Source organism: Bos javanicus, chromosome 10 (assembly GCF_032452875.1).
Source record: "Bos javanicus breed banteng chromosome 10, ARS-OSU_banteng_1.0, whole genome shotgun sequence".
In the NCBI taxonomy this organism is placed as follows: Eukaryota; Metazoa; Chordata; class Mammalia; order Artiodactyla; family Bovidae; genus Bos; species Bos javanicus.
In genome coordinates this window covers 4,320,481-4,338,781 of record NC_083877.1, presented here as the reverse complement: position 1 = coordinate 4,338,781, position 18,301 = coordinate 4,320,481, and the positions used below count along the sequence as shown (strand labels likewise).

Genomic DNA, 18,301 nt, shown 5'->3' with positions numbered 1-18,301 from the left:
TCCAGGAGCACAGAGTGCACAGCTATTAGGGATTGAAAAGTCACGAGTCTTAAGTGCTGCCATAAATTTTTGTTCCTTTAGGACTACTTGGCCAATCGCCTATGCCCACAGTGCCCTGATTTTTTTCTTTTGTTGACTGTCTTGGGAGGAAGCCCAAGGACCCAGGTGATGCCTCTTCCTTGGACTAGCCTTGGGGGGGACAGGTGACAGGTTTGGCCATTGGATGGTATCTTCCTTTCCTAGGCCGAGGCAAGAGGACTCACTTTTATTGCTCTGGCTTCACCTCTGTCCACCTGGATCCCATATCCTCTTTTCTAGATCATTATCTGGATATTCCGTGCCCCAAGCTGTGAGGTCAAATCAGGCCACAGTGTTTATGCTCCCAGGTCCAAAGGGTAGCTGAGAGCGTGTTTTGGAGGGGGAGTGGTGTAGAGAAGGAGCTTGGATGAGAGCTTCTCACCAGTGTGTAAAGGCCCCTTGTGGAGTGAAATGGGGTGCAGTTGGCCACAAAGGTCCGTCTAGTCAAAGCTGTGGTTTTTCCATAGTCATATATGGATATGAGAGTTGGACTATAAAGAAAGCTGAGCACCAAAGAATTGATCCTTTTAAGCTGTGGTGTTGAAGAAGACTCTTGAGAGTCCCTTGGACTGCAAGGAGATCCAACCAGTCTATCCTAAAGGAAATCAGTCCTGAATATTCATTGGAAGGACTGATGCTGAAGATGAGACTCCAATACTTTGGCCACCTCATGCAAAGAGTTGACTCATTAGAAAAGACCCTGATGCTGGGAGGGATTGGAGGCAGGAGGAGAAGGGGATGACAGAGGGTGAGATGGCTGGATGGCATCACCAACTCAATGGACATGAGTTTGAGCAAGCTCTGGGAGTTGGTGATGGACAGGGAAGCCTGGCGTGCTGCAGTCCATAGGATCACAAAGAGTCAGACACGACTGAATGACTGAACTAAACTGGAACGAGATAGGGTTGTGAGCACAGGCCCTGGGCCCCATTTGTAGGCTTGTCATGGGCCCCGTGAATGTGACGAGTGAGCGTGGCTGGACCCTGATGTCTTAGACTCTGGAGCAGCCTTGATTTCAGCCTGCTTTCAGAGCCTGAACTTCAGCCTTCTGTGAATTCTGTGAGTTCCTCACAACATTTTGAATGGTTTTGCTTGAGTCAGTCTGAGTTGGTTTCTGCTATGTCAAAAGCCACAAAGAACACAGACTGAAACTGAAATCTGAAAGGGAATTTCATTCCACTTTCCATACAGTAAACACATTTTCTCCCCATCACCCTGGGGAGCATCCTTTTTTCTGGGGCTGAGCACCTGGGTTAGAGGCCAAAGTCACCATCCCATGCTCACACCAGCCTTTGCTTCACCTTCAAGCCAGATCAGAAAAGGATAAACAAATGAAACCTGTAAGTATTTACACTTGTAACAAGTTATCATCTGGGTTTTATCTGTTCTGCAAAAAAAATGACACAGTCTCAAACATTTGAAATATTAAAGGTTGAATATTAAAGGTTGTTAGAGAAAATTTGCATTCTGATGCTTTTTCAATGACTTTCATTTCAAAACTATTGAAATTCATTGTTATTTCTAAAAGGCCTTTATTACTTTAAATATGTATTTGAGAAGTAGTTAGATATGTAATGTTTGTGTGTGTGTGTGTACTCAGCCCACCAGGCTCCTCTGTCCCTGGAATTTTCCAGGCAAGCATACTGAAGTGGGTTGCCATTTCCTCCTCCAGGGGATCTTTCTGCTCCAGGATCAAACCAATGTCTCCTATGTCTCCGGCATTGGCTGGCAGATTCTTTACCACTAGGGCCACCTGGGTAGCTCATGTGTAATGTTTGTTGTTCAGTCGCCCAGTCGTGTCCGACTCTTTGCAACCCCATGGACTGTAGCACGCCAGACTTCCCTGTACCTCACAATCTTCTGGAGTTTGCCCAAGTTCATGTTCATTGCTTTGGTGATGCTGTCCAGCCATCTCATCCTCTGACACCCTCTTCTCCTTCTGCCCTCAGTCTTTCCCAGCACCAGGGACTTTTCTAATGAGTTGTCTGTTTGCGTCAGATGAGCAAAATGCAGGAGCTTCAGCATCAGCATCAGTCCTTCCAGTGAATATTCAGGGTTGATCTCCCTTAAGGTTGCCTGGTTGGATCTCCTTGCTGTCCAAGGGACTTTCAGGAGTCTTCTCCAAGCACCACAGTTCAAAGGCATTCTGCCTTCTTTACGGTCCAGCTCTCACAACTGTATGTGACCCCTGGGAACACCATAGCCTTGACTATATAGACCTTTGTCGGCAGAGTAATGTCTGCTTTTCAACACACTGTCTAGGTTTGTCATTGTTTTCCTGTCGAGAAGCAATTGTCTTCTGATTTCACGGCTGCAGTCACCATCCGCAGTGATTTTGAAACCCAGGAAGAGGAAATCTGTCACTACTTCCAGCTTTTCCTTAGTGACAAGTCTTCGCTCCCAGACTGGAGTTGGACATCTCTTTGAGGGCAGGAGCTGTTTCTGAGTCATCTCAGGAGCTTAGTGCCCTGCACACAGTAGGACTTCAGCAATATGTATATTGACATCATATATTTTACTTATCATTTACAATAAGGGCTACCATGTGCTTAGCTATTAATAGCATTTTGCATATGCTGATTCAGCACTAGTTCCTGTGGGCTGGGGAAAATAGACTGAATTTTAAAAAAATTAAAAAGAATACATATACAGGTATTTACCACCATTCCAGAGTAAAAAGTTCAAGGCACATTTAAAATGTTAGTAGTAATGATGTGTAAAAATTTGGGTAGAAGGGAAAGTGGAGTGATTGAAGATGATGATGGGTAGCGACATAGTAGAAGAGAAAGTTCCAGGCAAGAAGCCAAAGAAGAGAATGGGTGATAAAGAAAAAGACAAAAATCAGAATTACCAGAAGTATAAATAAGGTGACATTATATGTTGAGTTTCAGTCTTCAAAACTTTGTATTCGGGGCCTCTCACCTCTAGAGAGGTAGATGGGCTGACCACGTATCTGGTGAAGCATCTGACGATGTCCAGACACCGGGAAGCTTTTAAGAGAAGGAACAAGAATTGAAAGCCAGGTTTTTCCTCTGCTGCTTTTGTAGTGACAATTTGCCAAGTGAGTGAGACACAGACTAGATTAAGGGCATCTTTATTACAAAAGGAGAAAGCCCGCTGATGATAGCGGATCTTTGACAGTTTACATGGCAGGCATTTGCATTAACTTGTTTAATCCCACAACTTAATGCCTATGAAAAAGCTGAAGCAAGAGGTGATTCAGTAACTTCTCCACGGTGACATAGCTCCTAAATGGTAGCAATGGAAGCAGATTGAATCCTGTTTGGTTCTACAACCACATTCCTAGTCTCTTCCCCTCAGTCTGAATGTGCTTCTGCGGCCCTGGAGAAGGCGTGGTCTGCCGTGGTAGCACACACAGACACGGACTCCGCTGCTCCTGTCCTTGTGGGCACAGCAGCTGATCTGACTTCTGTGCTGATTGCTAGGCCAGAAGTACTAAGGATAGTGTCACTTATTTATTGAGCACTTACTCTGTGTGGCTTAATTTTATTCTCAAACATCCTTTAGATATTGACCTAAGCTGTAGAAACAAAGGCATAAATGGTAAGTAATTGTACAGGTTCACACAATGAGAAAGTGGCAGAGCCAAGATTTGGGGTAGAACTTTGTGATCCCAAAGATTCCTTTCTTAAAAGTTACATGAAACAACTGAGGTGCCTCTCTGCTCTCTCCCACACACAACTCTCCTCTCTCTGTACTCCCTGACCAGAGTTTTCATCACCAGTATTGTGATTGATGGTTGCCTTCTCAGCAGCCGTGCCCAGATTCTTCCTTGCAACCAGAACCATGATGTTGTTTATCTCTTGAGAGGCCAGTGATGGTTTTAGGCATGAGCATGCGTATGCAGTTCTGGCTAGTGAGTCCAGTGTCCTCCGGCCAGTAAATTGAGAGGTGAGTTGTTGGGGCAAGGAATAGAAACCTTCTTTGGAAAGTGAGCAGATCAAGAAGATGGTGGACTTATGTCCCAAAGAACCACCTTGCCTGAGTTAGAATTCAGGCTTCTTTAATACCTAAAACAGAGGGAGTAAAGCCAAACATTTCCTGGTAGGCTCAGCCTCTGGAGGGGATGTGTTCATTTCTTCCTTCCTGCAGTCATTCATAGGGTGGCCTGGTCAGGATGTTTCCTGTGAGCTAAACAAGGGTATTTTAGCTCATTACCTCGGAGACAGGGTTCTGAGAGATGGGCTATATACATAATGTAAACTTATAGGCAACATCCTTTTAGTGATTAATTTTTGTTGTTGTTCAGTCTCTCAGTCATGTCCGACTCTTTGCAACCCCATGGACTGCAGCACACCAGGCTTCGCTGTCCTTCACCATCTCCCAGAGCTTGCTCAAACTCATGACCACTGAGTTGGTGATGCCATCCAACCATCTTGTACCCTGTTGTCCCCCTCTCCTCCTGCCTTTAATTTTTCCCAGCATCAGGGTTTTTTTCTAATGACACAGCTCTTTGCATCAGGTGACCAAAGTATTGGAGTTTCAGCTTCAGTATCAGTCCTTCCAGTGAATATTCAGGACTGATTTCCTTTAGGATGGAGTGGTTGGATCTCCTTGCAGCCCAAGGGACTCTCAAGAGTCTTCTCCAACACCACAGTTCAAAAGCATCACTTCTGAGAAGGCTCTCAGCCTTATTTATGGTTCAACTCTCACATCCACACATGACTAGTGGAAAAACCATGGCTTGGACTAGATGGGCCTTTGTTAGCAAAGTAATATCTCTGCTTTTTCATATGCTATCTAGGTTGGTCATAGCTTTTCTTCCAAGGAGTGAGCATCATTTAATTTCATGGCTGCAGTTTCCATCTGCAGTGATTTGGGAGCCCAAGAAAATAAAGTCTCTCACTGTTTCCATTGTTTCCTCATCTATTTGGCATGAAGTGATAGGACCAGATGCCATGTAGTTTTTTAAATGTCAAGTTTCAAGCCAGCTTTTTCACTCTCCTCTTTCACCTTCATCAGGAGGCTCTTTAGTTCCTCTACTCTTTCTGCCATAAGGGTGGTGTCATTTGCATTTCTGAGGTTATTGATATTTCTCCTGGCAGTCTTGACTCCAGCTTGTGCTTCATCCAGCCCAGTGTTTCTCATGACATACTCTGCATATAAATTAAATAAGCAGGGTGATAATATACAGCCTTGATGTACTCCTTTCTGAATTTGGAACCAATCCTTTGTTCCATGTCTGGTTCTAACTGTTGCTTCTTGACCTGCATACAGGTTTCTCAGGAGACATGTAAATAGTCTGGTATTCCTGTCTCTTGAAGAATTTTCTACAGTTTGTTGTGATCCACACAGTCAAAGGCTTTGGCATAGTCAATGAAGCAGAAGTGGATGTTTTTCTAGAACTCTCTTGCTTTTTCTATGATCCAACAGATGTTGGCAATTTGATTTCTGGTTCCTCTGCCTTTTCTAAATCCACCTGGAACATCAGGAAGTGCTTGGTTAAGGTACTGTTGAAGCCTGGCTTGGAGAATTTTGAGCATTACTCTGCTAGCATGTGAAATGAGTGCAATTGTGTGGTAGTTTGAGCATTTTTTGGCATTGCCCTTCTTTGGGATTCAAATGGAAACTGACCTTTTCCAGTCCTGTGGCCACTGCTGAGTTTTCCAAGTTTGCTGGCATATTAAGTGCAGTACTTTCACAGCATCATCATTTAGGATTTGAAATAGCTCAACTGGGATTCCATCACCTCCGCTAGCTTTGTTCCTAAGGCCCACTTGACTTCACACTCCAGGATGTGTGGCTTTAGGTGAGTGATCACACCATCGTGGTTATCTGGGTCATGAAGATCTTTTTTGTACAGTTCTTCTGTGTGTTCTTGCCACCTCTTCTTAATATCTTCTGCTTCTGTTAGGTCCGTACCAAACTGATTAATTTATAATAGAATACAAAGCTTCTTCCTTGTTACACTATGAGGGAAAGTCTGCTGGTAGAGGGTAGTTTCCAGAAAATGTTTCTGTTTCCTTGGAAAAGAAAGATGTGATCTCCTCCACCTTTGGAGAGTGTTAGAAGAGGATGTGGTATTTGGAGTGTTGTCCACCATCTTGTCCCGGTGAACTTTAACCCGGGGTAGATCCAACCAGTCCATTCTGAAGGAGATCAGCCCTGGGATTTCTTTGGAAGGAATGATGCTAAAGCTGAAACTCCAGTACTTTGGCCACCTCATGCGAAGAGTTGGCTCCTTGGAAAAGACTCTGATGCTGGGAGGGATTGGGGGCAGGAGGAGAAGGGGACGACAGACAATAAGATGGCTGGATGGCATCACTGACTCGATGGGCGTGAGTCTGGGTGAACTCCGGGAGTTGGTGATGGACAGGGAGGCCTGGTGTGCTGCGATTCATGGGGTCGCAAAGAGTCGGACACGACTGAGCAACTGAACTGAACTGAACTGAGGTCACAGCTTATGTGTTGAGAAACTCACAGTGAAGGCAGGAAAGAGTGTGACTCCTTGATGACATTTTTGAGTCAATGAATTACTCATTGTGGAACTTCTTGACCTTGGGACTTCTCGTCATGTGAGTAATAGCATTTCCTTACAGGTAGAGTCACTTCTGTTTGGGTTTTCTGACACGTACACTTGCAGGCACCCACACTGTACAATTAGTATCCTCAGCATCACCACCACCGTCATTAACGCAGTGGCTGCTCATTGTTACTAGAAGCCGTTGAATTTGTATGTGTGTTATCTGAACTACAACCCTAGGAGCTAGATGCTTCTATCATTTTATTTTTACAGATGAAGAAGTTGTAGCTTAAAGAGGTTAATCTGTCCCAGGACCCCTGGTGAGGGAGTGCAAAAAAAAAAAAAAAAAAATAACGTGTAGAGCTCAGACTCTGCTTCCTTCTTCATTATTAATGTTTGCTATAAAAACAAGTTTTATGGTCCATGTTTTATTGATGAGGAAACTGCAGTTTAAAGAGATTAAGTTCTGCCTCCCGGCTTTTAAGTGCAGATTCAAACTGAGATCCCTTTTTTTTTAGGTTGTACAACATGATTTTTTTAAATGATGTATAATTTGATGATTTAATACACGTACATAGCAAAATGATTACCATAATTGAATTGACTAATAAATCCAGCATTTCATATAGTTGCTGCTTTTTATGTGTGATGAGAATACTTACAATCTACTCTCTTTGCAAATTTTAGCATATATGGTACAGTATTAATAGCTATATTCAGCACACTGTACATTAGATTCCCAGAATATATTCATCTTATAGCTGAAAGTCTGTGCCTTGTGACTAAATTAAGGTCTTTGTGACTGCAAACATGTGTTTTTACTGGTCTTTCCAAACTCTGAAGAACATCATGTTCTGAGCCTTTTGTTTATTTATTTATTTTTTAGTTATATATTTTTTTATTGGAGTCTAATTGGTTTACAATGTTGTGTTAGTTTTTGCTGTATAAAGAACTGAATCGGCTACGTGTACACATGTATCCCCTCCCTCTTCAATGTCCCTCCCACCCCACCTCCAAGGCTTTTCTTTAGTTCCTCCTTCACCACCTCCTACCTGTCTTGTGCCCCAGTCCTCCCTTGCTTTCTCCCAGGTGAGAATGGATACTAAAATCTGTTTACAAGAGATCTAACTAATCTGCCTTTCCAGGATGACTTACATCTGCTAACATGCACCTGTCTCTTGGCTGCCCTGAAATCTCAATGTTAGGATGGACAGTGTTGCAGGCCCATGATGGGGTGAAGCATGAGGGCCCCCTGCCTGCTTCAGACCACTGCTCACTGGCATCCTGTTGAGAATGCTTTCCTATGTGAGGCTTAAACTCTGCTCCGCAAGCAGTTAGAACACAAGACACAAAAACCTGTATTTAGCCCAAAGTAGAATGAAAATATGGACAGTGTTAAAACATCAGAGAAAGATCAGAAAAAGAGGAGGCCAGACAAGAGTCAGTCATTACTGTTATTGAGGGAGCCTTCCTGTGGTCCCTCAAAGTCCTGTCCACTTTTGCCCACGTGTCACCCCCTCTCCTGGAGGCCGAGGGCCCTCAGAAGCCATGCCAGTCTCCTAGCCTGTACTCTTGCAGAACTGCGTGGTTCCTGCCGCATCTTTCCATCTAGTCCTACCCATTTTTCAAGACTCGGGGTAAGTCTTGTTGTCCACAAAACACAATGACTCACCTGTGTCTCTAAGTTTCCCTGAGTTCAGGTTGCCATTTAGGAGTTGTGAAGATTGCTTATCAAATTTATTCTTATCAAATTTATTGCTTATCAAATTTATTCTCTGCTCTTTCCAAAGCCTTGAAACTTATGAGCCACGGCCCTGACCGATCTTTGGAACTGCTGACCTGTGAGCTGTCCCTGCCTGTACCCTCAGCAGTCTTATCTACCAAAGACTACCACATAACCCCTGCCAAGGGGATTTCCTGCTGTTGTTTAACCTCCATTCATTCCATCTTCTGGTAACATTGCCTCAGTTTTCCTTTGAGGCAGCAGTGTACATGCGTTCAGTCGCTCGCTCGTGTTTGAGTCTTTGCGACCCCACAGACTGTCACCAGGCTCCTCTGTGCATGGACTTTTCCAGGCAAGCATATTGGAGCAAGTTGGCGTTTCCTACTCCAGGGGATCTTCCCAGCCCAGGGACTGAACCCACGTTTCTTATGTCTCCTGCATTGGCAGGCAGATTCTTTATCACTATTGCCACCTGGGAAGCCCTTGGAGTAGCAGGAGGAGGGCCAGACCCAGCCAACCACTCATTTCATTTTTCAGACCTTCTGATTGTTTAAGCAGACAGGACACGCTATGCAGGTCAGTGAGATGAAGCAGTCCTGGGACTAATGTGGAGCTGTTCAGAAGGAGAGAAGCACTCTTTCCTTAGCCTAGCTGAATGAGAGCCTGGATTCTTCAAGCCTTCACATGAGGGTGTGCTGAAAATGAAGGCTGCACAGAGGAATTTGAATGAAGAGTTAGCAAGAGAAAGATTGATTCCTGGCCTTGTTTGATCTGAGTTAGGTATCCAGCCAGACCGACCCCTGAAATGTTTAGCACATGCCTTCTGAGCAAGGGGGTTTTTCTCAGTTGGAACTCAGAGTCCCAGCAGATTCATCCACCCAACATGTGGGGCTTCCTAAAGCCATTCTCTAAGCTCACAGCTGCTTGAAAAAAAAAAAATATTATCATCCCCCCAAACAAATGCTGTAGTTCTTCCTTGTTTCCCTCCCTTCTCCCTTCAAGTCCAGAAAAAGGTGGCAGGGCCCAGCATGTGGTCTTGAAAACCCTGGCTTTGAACTTGTCCTCGGACCAGTGACTCCATGCTTAGAGGAAACCGAGGCTGGTTCTCCAGACCTTGACACAGCCGCTCCGGGCCCAGTGAGATGCTTGTGCCAAAGGGCCTCTGCTCTCAGGGGAACCTGGTGCCAGGTCTTTGCTGGAATCACCCAGCATTCCAGACCTTCTGGACAGACTGAGACGACCGGGGCATGTTCTCAGCTTGGCAGCCATTGGAGATACAGCAACAAGAAGGCATTTTCCGAGAAAGATGGTGAATTTTCAGTAGTCTCTCTACTCTAGTGGTAGGGATTTTTTAATAAGTTTATACCTTTTGCAGGAATGGCAAGTTCCAGGGCTCTTTCAGTAAAGCAAGAAAGCTGGAGAGGCAAAGCAGAGAGGACGTTGTAGATAGTGAAGCAACATTCAACCGGAAAATGTAGCAATTGCATAAAAACCCAGAAAACAAAAGAAAACAGAACTGATACTTCCTTGCTTGCTCTTACTGTAGAAGCACTTTTTTTGTTTTTGGTAGAACAAATTTTTAAAAATCGAGTCATCAGATTGTTCCAAGGGCTTACCAAGCAGGAGGAAAATTACTGTCTGTGCGTTGATTCCCAGTGACCCCTCTGCCTTGGGTCCCCGTATAGGAGGGACTGGGGAGGCATCCTGAAGTCTCCAGGCTCAAGTTCTCCTCTGGAAGAAGGAAAAGGCTTGGATGAGTGACCCAGAGCTTGGGCGCCTCCTCCCTTTACTTCATGCAGGTGCCTGGACCTTGAATCCGGGAGGAAAGGCATTGAGGCTGACAGTGGATTTCTAGGTGAGGCTGGCGGGAGGCTGCCATGCTGGGTGAGGTGGAGGACGCTGCAGGCAGAGATGGCTGGCATTCTTTTCAACCAAATGACTCACTGGACAAAGACTTGTCACCGACTGGTTAGACTGGCATCTTGTAGGGCCCGCCTCACCCTGCAAGTCACCTCACTAGTATTTAAATATACAGGCTTTGTTCTCTGGGGCTTTTTACTATGTCTCCCATGCCTCCCAGATTCCTTAAAGCATGTTTGAGACCACGTTTTCTTTCTTTTTCTGTTGGTGTTAACTCTATTCTTAAAATTACCCAAAGAACTCATTCTTATTCTAGAAACAGGACAAAATTCAGAAAAACAAATTGAAGTAATAATAAGCCCAGAGATCATCTTTGTTAGCATTTTGTTACATGTATTTTTCTTTTTGTGTATGTTGCTCAGTAGTCTTTTTCTTTTAAGTGAGTATAATTTAGGTATCTTTGTTTGTTAATAAATACACCTTGATACAGTCATTTTAAAGGATGGCTGCATTGTATTGTCCAGGAGGTAGAAATTTCCTCCCTACCAGTTCTTTGAGTTCTTTGGGTTGCTCTAATAATTAAATTGACACAAGACTGATGAACTGGAGAAAAAACCAACTTAGTTCATACATACAAAGGTCTCATAGAAATGCGTGCATGCTCAGTCATGTCCCATTTTTTTGCAACCCCATGGACTGTACTCCACCAGGCTTCTCTGTCTATAGAATTTTCCAGACAAGAATTCTGGAGTGCGTTGCCATCTCCTACTCCAGGGGATCTGCCTGACCCAAGGATTGAACCTGCGTCTCCTGTGTCTCTTGCCTTGGCAGGCAGATTCTTTACCACTGAGCCACCATGGACAGAGGAGCCTGGTGGGATATAGTCCATAAGGTTGCAAAGAGACACAACTGAAGCAACTTAGCACGCAAGCACGAGCCACCTGGGAAGCCCCTCATAGAAATGCCCCCCACAAAGTGACGAAAGGCTGTTTATATATCACTTTCAGACAAAGAAAAAGTCATTTGTGAAGGGTTAACCAAGAGGTTTGTGCTTGGGGTAGCAGACTAATGGAGAAGCAACACAGTTTGTTTATACAGCATTCTTAGCCTTAAATTCACCAACTCTGGTGACAAGGATGCTTTCTATACTCCTGGTACAGGAAAGTTACTTTCACAGGGGAGATTTATTTCCCCCTTTCAGGGGAGTGGGGGAAGGAGAGGCATCAGAATATCTTTTTTATTCATGCCCTCCACCTGCCAATGGCTGTTTCTGAAGTAACTTTAATTCAAAATAATCAATAGGCCATTGTGGCATATCTCAGGTGACCTGCTCTGAGCCCAAATGCTGTGACATTGTCTGGATTTACATATTTATTTGCATGTCCCTGTTGTTGGATGAGAAGGTGGTTTCTGTTTTTTTTGTATGTAACATCCTTATAGGTGTGTACTGTACTGAATTTTTCACATAACTTCCTTAACTCAGAATTTTGAGTGAAATCATGCTTGTTTTAAGGTTTTTATGCCCTTTGTCCAGTTGGGCTGGTTATAAGTGCTATTACTTGAACACCAGTTTTCAGGTATTGATGGTAATTCCACTCAGGCTGCACCCCAAGGGCCACCAACCATACAGAATCTCTTTCTCTTCCCATCTATTTCCATCTTCTTTGTGATTTTGCCTCTGATGGTCCTGGATACAGTAAGACCTTTCAGGAAAATGGAGACATCTTCCCCTTCCGTATGTTTAAGGAGTATCTGCTAGAAGCCAGTTATGAGCTCAGGCTGGGGGCTCAGCAGAGCCGCATGCAGGACCGAGGCGCAGCAGAGCCGCATGCAGGACTCTCCCAGAGCTTGCAGCCTAATAGTGGTAACTGGGACCAGAATCTCACATGAGTGATAACCAGTTTGTGCACAGTAATTGTTAAAGTTTCCTCTTGATATGTATTGCCTCTTTTAGATCATATAGCAACACTGATACCAGTATTACTATCCCCATTTTATGGATGAAGACATCAAGGCAAAAAGATACCAGCTGAACCAGCTGAACTAACACAGAGTAGTTACTCTGCCTCTCATCCTCCTTCTGCTCTACCCCTAAGAGAGCAGAGGGGAAAGAAGGGATTATATTATGGACAGCAGAAAGGCCTGCTAACACAGAGTGCTTTGTCTCGTTGTCTTTCTTCTCTGAAGATCCTTTGTGCACTTATTTATGGTAAACCTTACCTCCTGAGCTGTACTTTTTGTTAAGAGGTAAATAGACATAAAGCCCCAAGAAAAACAACAATGTCTATAGGTTTCTCTTTATGGGAATGTCTAAGAGTGGTGGTTGAGTTGCAGAAATTCTAAAGAAGATGAATGTCTTTGATGCTGCTAAACTGTACACTTAAAAGTGGTTAAAACTGGTAACTTTAATGTTAGGTATATATATGTATATGTGGTCACACCCAATTTTAAAAGTCACCATAAACAAATAAATAGAGAAGCAGATGCTGTCATCTGTCAGGTTTACAAAAACAAACAGGAGGGTAGCATTTTAGGATATGAGCATTGCCTACTACATATTTAGCATACATGGGCTCTTTCACCATAATTGTTGGAACTCTAATATTGAAATAATTGCTATTTTAAGAGATGTAAGTTTTTAAAGTTATTTGACGGTTCAAGTCCAAAGTTCAATCACTAAGTTGTTTCTGACTCTTTGTGATCCCCATGGAGAGCAGCACGCCAGGCTTCCTTGTCCTTCATTGTCTGCTGGAGTTTGCTCAGATTCATATCCATGGATGCTATCTAACCATCTCATCCACTGCTACTCCCTTCTCCTCCTGTCCTCAATCTTTCCCAACATCAGAGTCTTTTCCAATGAGTCGGCTCTTCACATCAGGTGACCAAAGTATTGGAGCTTCAGCTTCAGCATCAGTCTTTCCAGTGATTATTCAGGGTTGATTTTTTTTTAGGATTGACTTGTTTGATTTTCTTGCAGTCCAAGGGACTCTTTAGAGCCTTTTCCAGCACCACAGTTAAAAAACATCAGTTCTTTGATGCTCAGCCTTCTTTATGGTTCAATTCAAAATGGCAATCCATCCAATACTCTTGCCTTGAAAATCCCATGGACAGAGGAGCCTGGTAGGCTACAGTCCATGCGGTCACAAAGAGTTGGACACAACTGAGCAACCTTACTTTCTTTCTTTCTCACATCTGTACATGACTACTGGAAAAACCATATCCTTGACTGAACAGACCTTTGTTGGAAAAGTGATGTCTCTGATTTTAATATGCTGTCTAGGTTTGTCATAGCTTTCTTCCAGGGAGCAAGTGTCTTTTGATTTCGTGGCTGCAGTCACTGTGCACAGTGATTTTGGAGCACAAGAAAAGAAAATCTGTCACTTGTTTCCACTTTTCCCCCTCCTATTTGCCATGAAGTGATGGGACCGGATGCCATGATCTTAGTTTTTTGAATGCTGAGTTTTAAGCCAGCTTTTTCAGTCTCCTCTTTCACCTTCATCTAGAGGCTCTTTAATTCCTCTTTGCTTTCTGCTATTAGAGTGGTATCATTTGCATATCTGAGGTTGTTGACGTTTCTCCTGGCAATCTTGATTCCAGCTTGTGATTCATCCAGCCCAGGATTTCACATGATGTACCCTCCACATAAGTTAAATAAGCAGGGTAACAATATACAGCCTTGTGTACTGAAGTCCAATAATTCATCTTTATTTCAGTATAATTTATAAATTATAACACCATCATATTCCGCGCATAGAGGTGTGCGTAAAGTCCAGAAACAAGACAGTGGATTTCTGACTCTCCAGTGTTGGCAGAACCAGTTCCCAGGAGCCATAGGACAGTCCTGATTGTGATTTAATCAAATTGGGAAAACCCAAGGTGTGGAAGGGTCATCTTAGAGATAGGAGAATTTTTGTGTCTGTTAATAAACAAATATATTTCCTCCTATTAGACAAAAATTTAAAAATTAGCTTAGACTTTATAATTCAGTGCTTTCCTGGTTTTCCAATCCAGGCCCTTTTATTATTTTTTTAAGGGGTTTGTTGGACTTTTGGCTTTTGTCATAAGATTTTTCATTTAAAAAAATGTAGATGAGGACTAAAAGATCAATAAAATGGAAGGCGATGTGAAAGCACCACTTGACTCGCAGGCTGAAATCAAAGGACAGAGTCAATTTCTTTAACTGTCACCCATCCAAGTTCAGACCCCTGCCTGCCTACATTTTACCTTTTACCTGAGGCAGCTGCCTTCCTGCCGTCCACGTGCAAGGTGTGTGTTCCCTTATCTATGACTTCCTTGGGCCTGACCCATCAAAAGAAGCCAGATGGTCGTCACGTCGGCTTCTGAAGTTGTTATTTTTAGGCTCAGAGAGCCTCTGTTGGAGAAGTGCTGTGTAAGTACGTCTGCTCCTCACACACTGTCAAAAGAAAAGTTCCTTGAGCCTGAGTGGGCAGGGTCACCCACTACTGCTGCTGGAGAGCTGAGGCCCCAGGACCTTCCAGACGGTAGCAGGGAGGAGAAGGAGAGCGTCCAAGGAGCTGGCCCTGGAGGTCGACCCTGGACTGGGCTGTGCTGCTCTGAGACGCCCTCTTCCATTGGCAACAGGTGCGTCAGCAGACCCCTCCATACACCAGCGGAACTTGGAGTTTCTGCTGGGGTTCTCATCTCTGAGGGGTTGGTTGCTCCAAAGGGTTTTCTTGTGTGGGATTTGGAGTGTGATGCTTGAGGACAATAGCAAAGATCCTCTGACCTGTTTAAAGGAAGAGAGATGAGCCACATGGGCTGAGGGCTGAGCGCAGGACCTGTCATTCAGGGTGGCGTCACTTCCTGTTCTCTAGCGCCCGCCCCCGCTCCCCCCAACTCCTCTAGCTTCCGCACCACCCTCGCACCAAAATGATCTCAAGATCACCAGGGAGCCTCCTGTAAGCTTATGTTTTGATTTTACTGGTTTTACAGGGATAAAGTCTCTACAGAACTCTAAGCAGTTTATGTTAGGATTAAAAAAGTGAGGAAATCATATCAAAATAACTTATTTTTCTCCTTTCATTTACTGGTCCTTCTGGAACATCGTGTATCACTTCAAAAATAACGAAAGTTCAAAATCTATTTCCTAGGATTAATGTTAATATATCCTTTTAAATAGCTAAATTTTTTTCCTTCTCCAAAGCAGATAGCTTCACTTCCTAGGCATTTCCTTTGCAAAAGTGTTTTCTCTCTTTATTTTCAAGGACCACACAAAGATAGCAAAAATGTTGGGAGTAGAAGTTCATTTTTAGCAACTAGGAAAACGTGTCAGAGGTTTTAGAAAGATGGACACTAAGATGCTAGCTAACAGCAGTAAAGCCAACTTATTACACTACAAGTTCAGGAGACTTCTTTGATACTATTTTTTTTTTAAGAGGATCTGTGGTCGTATATTCTAATTATTTTGTTACTTAAAGTGCAGTATGTAAATCAGCAGATATGACATCGTTTGGGAACTTTTCAGAAAAGATTTGGATGCTCTAGATTTAAATAAATATGAAAAAGATTGCATCAGCTATTAATAGAGAACCCAAATTTCCTTTGCTTCAGCTCATTGGTCCCAGTGAGCTCTAATTACTGGTAATAATTCAACTATCCTAGCTCAGATTTCCCTGGCAGTGCCTGAGACAGGATTTCAGTTCATCTTCAAAGTGTCCTTCAGCTTTCCTTGGAGTCCTTAGAAGGTCATCACCTGCTTCTCGGGGAGTAGATTCCCCCCACCCCCCCACCCCACCTCGTACTGTTGGCTGTGGCTTACTGCCTGCTGGGGTATTCCAAGGGAACCCCAAGTCCTCTCCCAGAGACAGGCACATGCAAAGACCATGTTTCCTTCAGTACTCACCACATCAGATTCCCCTAGGTCATGACCAGAAATGGGGAATGCCCCCTCACCCAGTCTCTGACACTATCTTGTATATACCCTAATATTATTGCCAGCTTGACTCTCCAGAGATCTAAGATCTCTCGAAGGCCTTAGATAGGCACCTGTATTTGATAGACACCTGTATCCTTACTTCCCACTTTCATCCAGGCCCTCTGGCACCAAGTCCTCCCCACAAGCTATTTCCTCCGTGAAAATCACCTCATGTAGAAACTGTGGGTTACTATTAGTACCAGTTCATCAGATAATCTCAGACTCTGAATCCTCCTAGTTCAGGCTCAGCTGGAACCACTCCTATGAAAAGCAGCAGTATAATGTAGATGGTTTAAATGATAAGACAACAGCCGTATCAATAGCCAGTGCTTGCTTTTGTTGTGTTGCTAAGCAAACCAAAATACTTTGGGAAATGTTCTTCCTTGATCACTGAAGATACTCTTTGATCTGCTGAGACCACAGCGAGGATATACAATTTAGTTTCAGGAGCTAAATGTTAAGATGGACATTCATAAACTGGAGAGGGCCAGTGTAGGCAAGAAGGTTGCTGAGGTATCTGGAAAGCATTTATATACAGAGTGAAAGGAAGTGGAGAGGTTTAACTTAGAAAATGGAGGTCAGGGTAATGTCTTTAAATTGTAAATAGCTGGCATGTGGCTAGATAAATTCTCTTATGAGAATTTATAAATAATCTTTAATGCACAAAGATTAATGAGAGGAAATTATGGAGAGGCAGATCCTAAGTCCACAAGTCCACTGGGGAGAAGTGAATGCCTTGGGAAGCAGAGTTCTATATCACTCATGTGTCTAAGATAAGAGGAGTAGTTTATATTAATTAGAGCACTTTAGGAAAAATTACTGAATTAGGAGGGATTTAATCCATAGTCTAGTATCTTGAAAAGTAAAAGTTGGAATGTTAGAGATTATTGTCAAAGTTTAGGAGACTAAGGCCCAAAGTGCAGGTTTGACTTGCCCCAGTTCACACTAATTGCTGTCCAAGTTTCTAATCACTGTCCCAGTATACTTCGGGCTTCCCTGGTGGCTCAGATGGTATGGAATCCACCTGCAATGCAGGAGACCTGGGATCAATCTCTGGGTTGGAAACATCCCCTGGAGAAGGACATGGCAACCCACTCCAGTATTCTTGCCTGGGAAACCCCAGGACAGAGGAGCCTGGCGGGCTACAGTCCTTGGGGTCGCAAAGAGTCGGACACAACTGAGCAACTTTGACTTCAGTATGCTTCTTGTTACATGCCATTCTTCCCACTCTCTACTTCTTTAATGCTGTATCTCCCCCAAGGGGACCAGGTGAATGAATAGGAAAATGGAAAAAAGTCTGGTGGAACTTGGAGAATTAAGTAAGTTAACTCTGTCCAAGCTAAACGACTTATCCTAGGACTCGTCTTTCCCGCCAACCAGTTGAATCTACACATTGAATCGTTCACGCCTACAAACTGGTTTATCTTTCAGAATATACTAACAGAGGTATTCTCCACTGACACTATGACTTTATTTGATAGCCACTACAACATGGGGAACCTAATTGAGATTGAGAGGGGGGCAACTGACAGAGAAATCTGAAGTCTCATTTGTGAATGAGAGGTGATATTGAGAGAGCAAGAGAATTTTCTAGGAAGCAGTAATCCACGAGTCCAGGTCTTGGGGCAACTTCTTCTTATCTTGAGAAACAGAGTTTGGTGGCTTGTGCTCAGTGCAAGGAGGGAGAGCAATAAGACACAAGAGTTGATGGAGGCTAGAGATGTGGAGCTTTTTGAGTTGGGATAAGGATTTTGGATTTGATTCTAAGTGGACTTGGAAATAGTAAAAACCTTTAGGCAAGGGAATGATGTGACACAGTTTGTGTTTTAAGACGTGCCCTCTGGCTGTCATTAGAAAGACTGAATGAGTTGGAAGAAGAGAGGGCGTGAAGTGTCCAGGTGATGGTGGTTGGGATGGTACAGTGACGTCAAGGCCAGTTTGAGTCTATGTTGGGATTAGAGAACGGAATGACTTTCTAATTAGTGTTAGTCGTATCTGGCCCAACTACATTTGGGCTCTTCTTATCCCACATAGTCAGTTTTGAAGAATCTGTAATTTGCTTTTCAGTAGTTGTCTCTGATCCTGTTGTCATGGCGTTTTTGTTTGTCTTTCTGTTTTTGCCACACTGTGTGGCTTGCAGGATATTAGTTCCCTCGCCAGGGATTGAACCTGGGCCACCACAGTGAAAGCATCAAGTCCTCACCACTGGACCGCCAGGGAA

General features: G+C 43.6%; 1 protein-coding gene across 3 annotated transcripts in view; it reads left to right on the top strand.

Annotated features, from left to right (window-relative positions):
- The first annotated feature begins 1,337 nt into the window (after positions 1 to 1,337).
- Positions 1,338 to 18,301, top strand: part of CCDC112 (coiled-coil domain containing 112) — a 218,052-nt gene continuing 201,088 nt past the window's right edge. For 2 of the 3 annotated variants that reach the window (XM_061429928.1, XM_061429929.1), the window contains exon 1: positions 10,052 to 10,140. The gene's annotated coding sequence lies outside the window, so the exon portion shown is untranslated. Of the gene's footprint in view, positions 1,419 to 8,352; positions 8,516 to 10,051; positions 10,141 to 18,301 lie in introns of those variants that run through there. The other variant, XM_061429930.1, reaches the window with a different exon arrangement.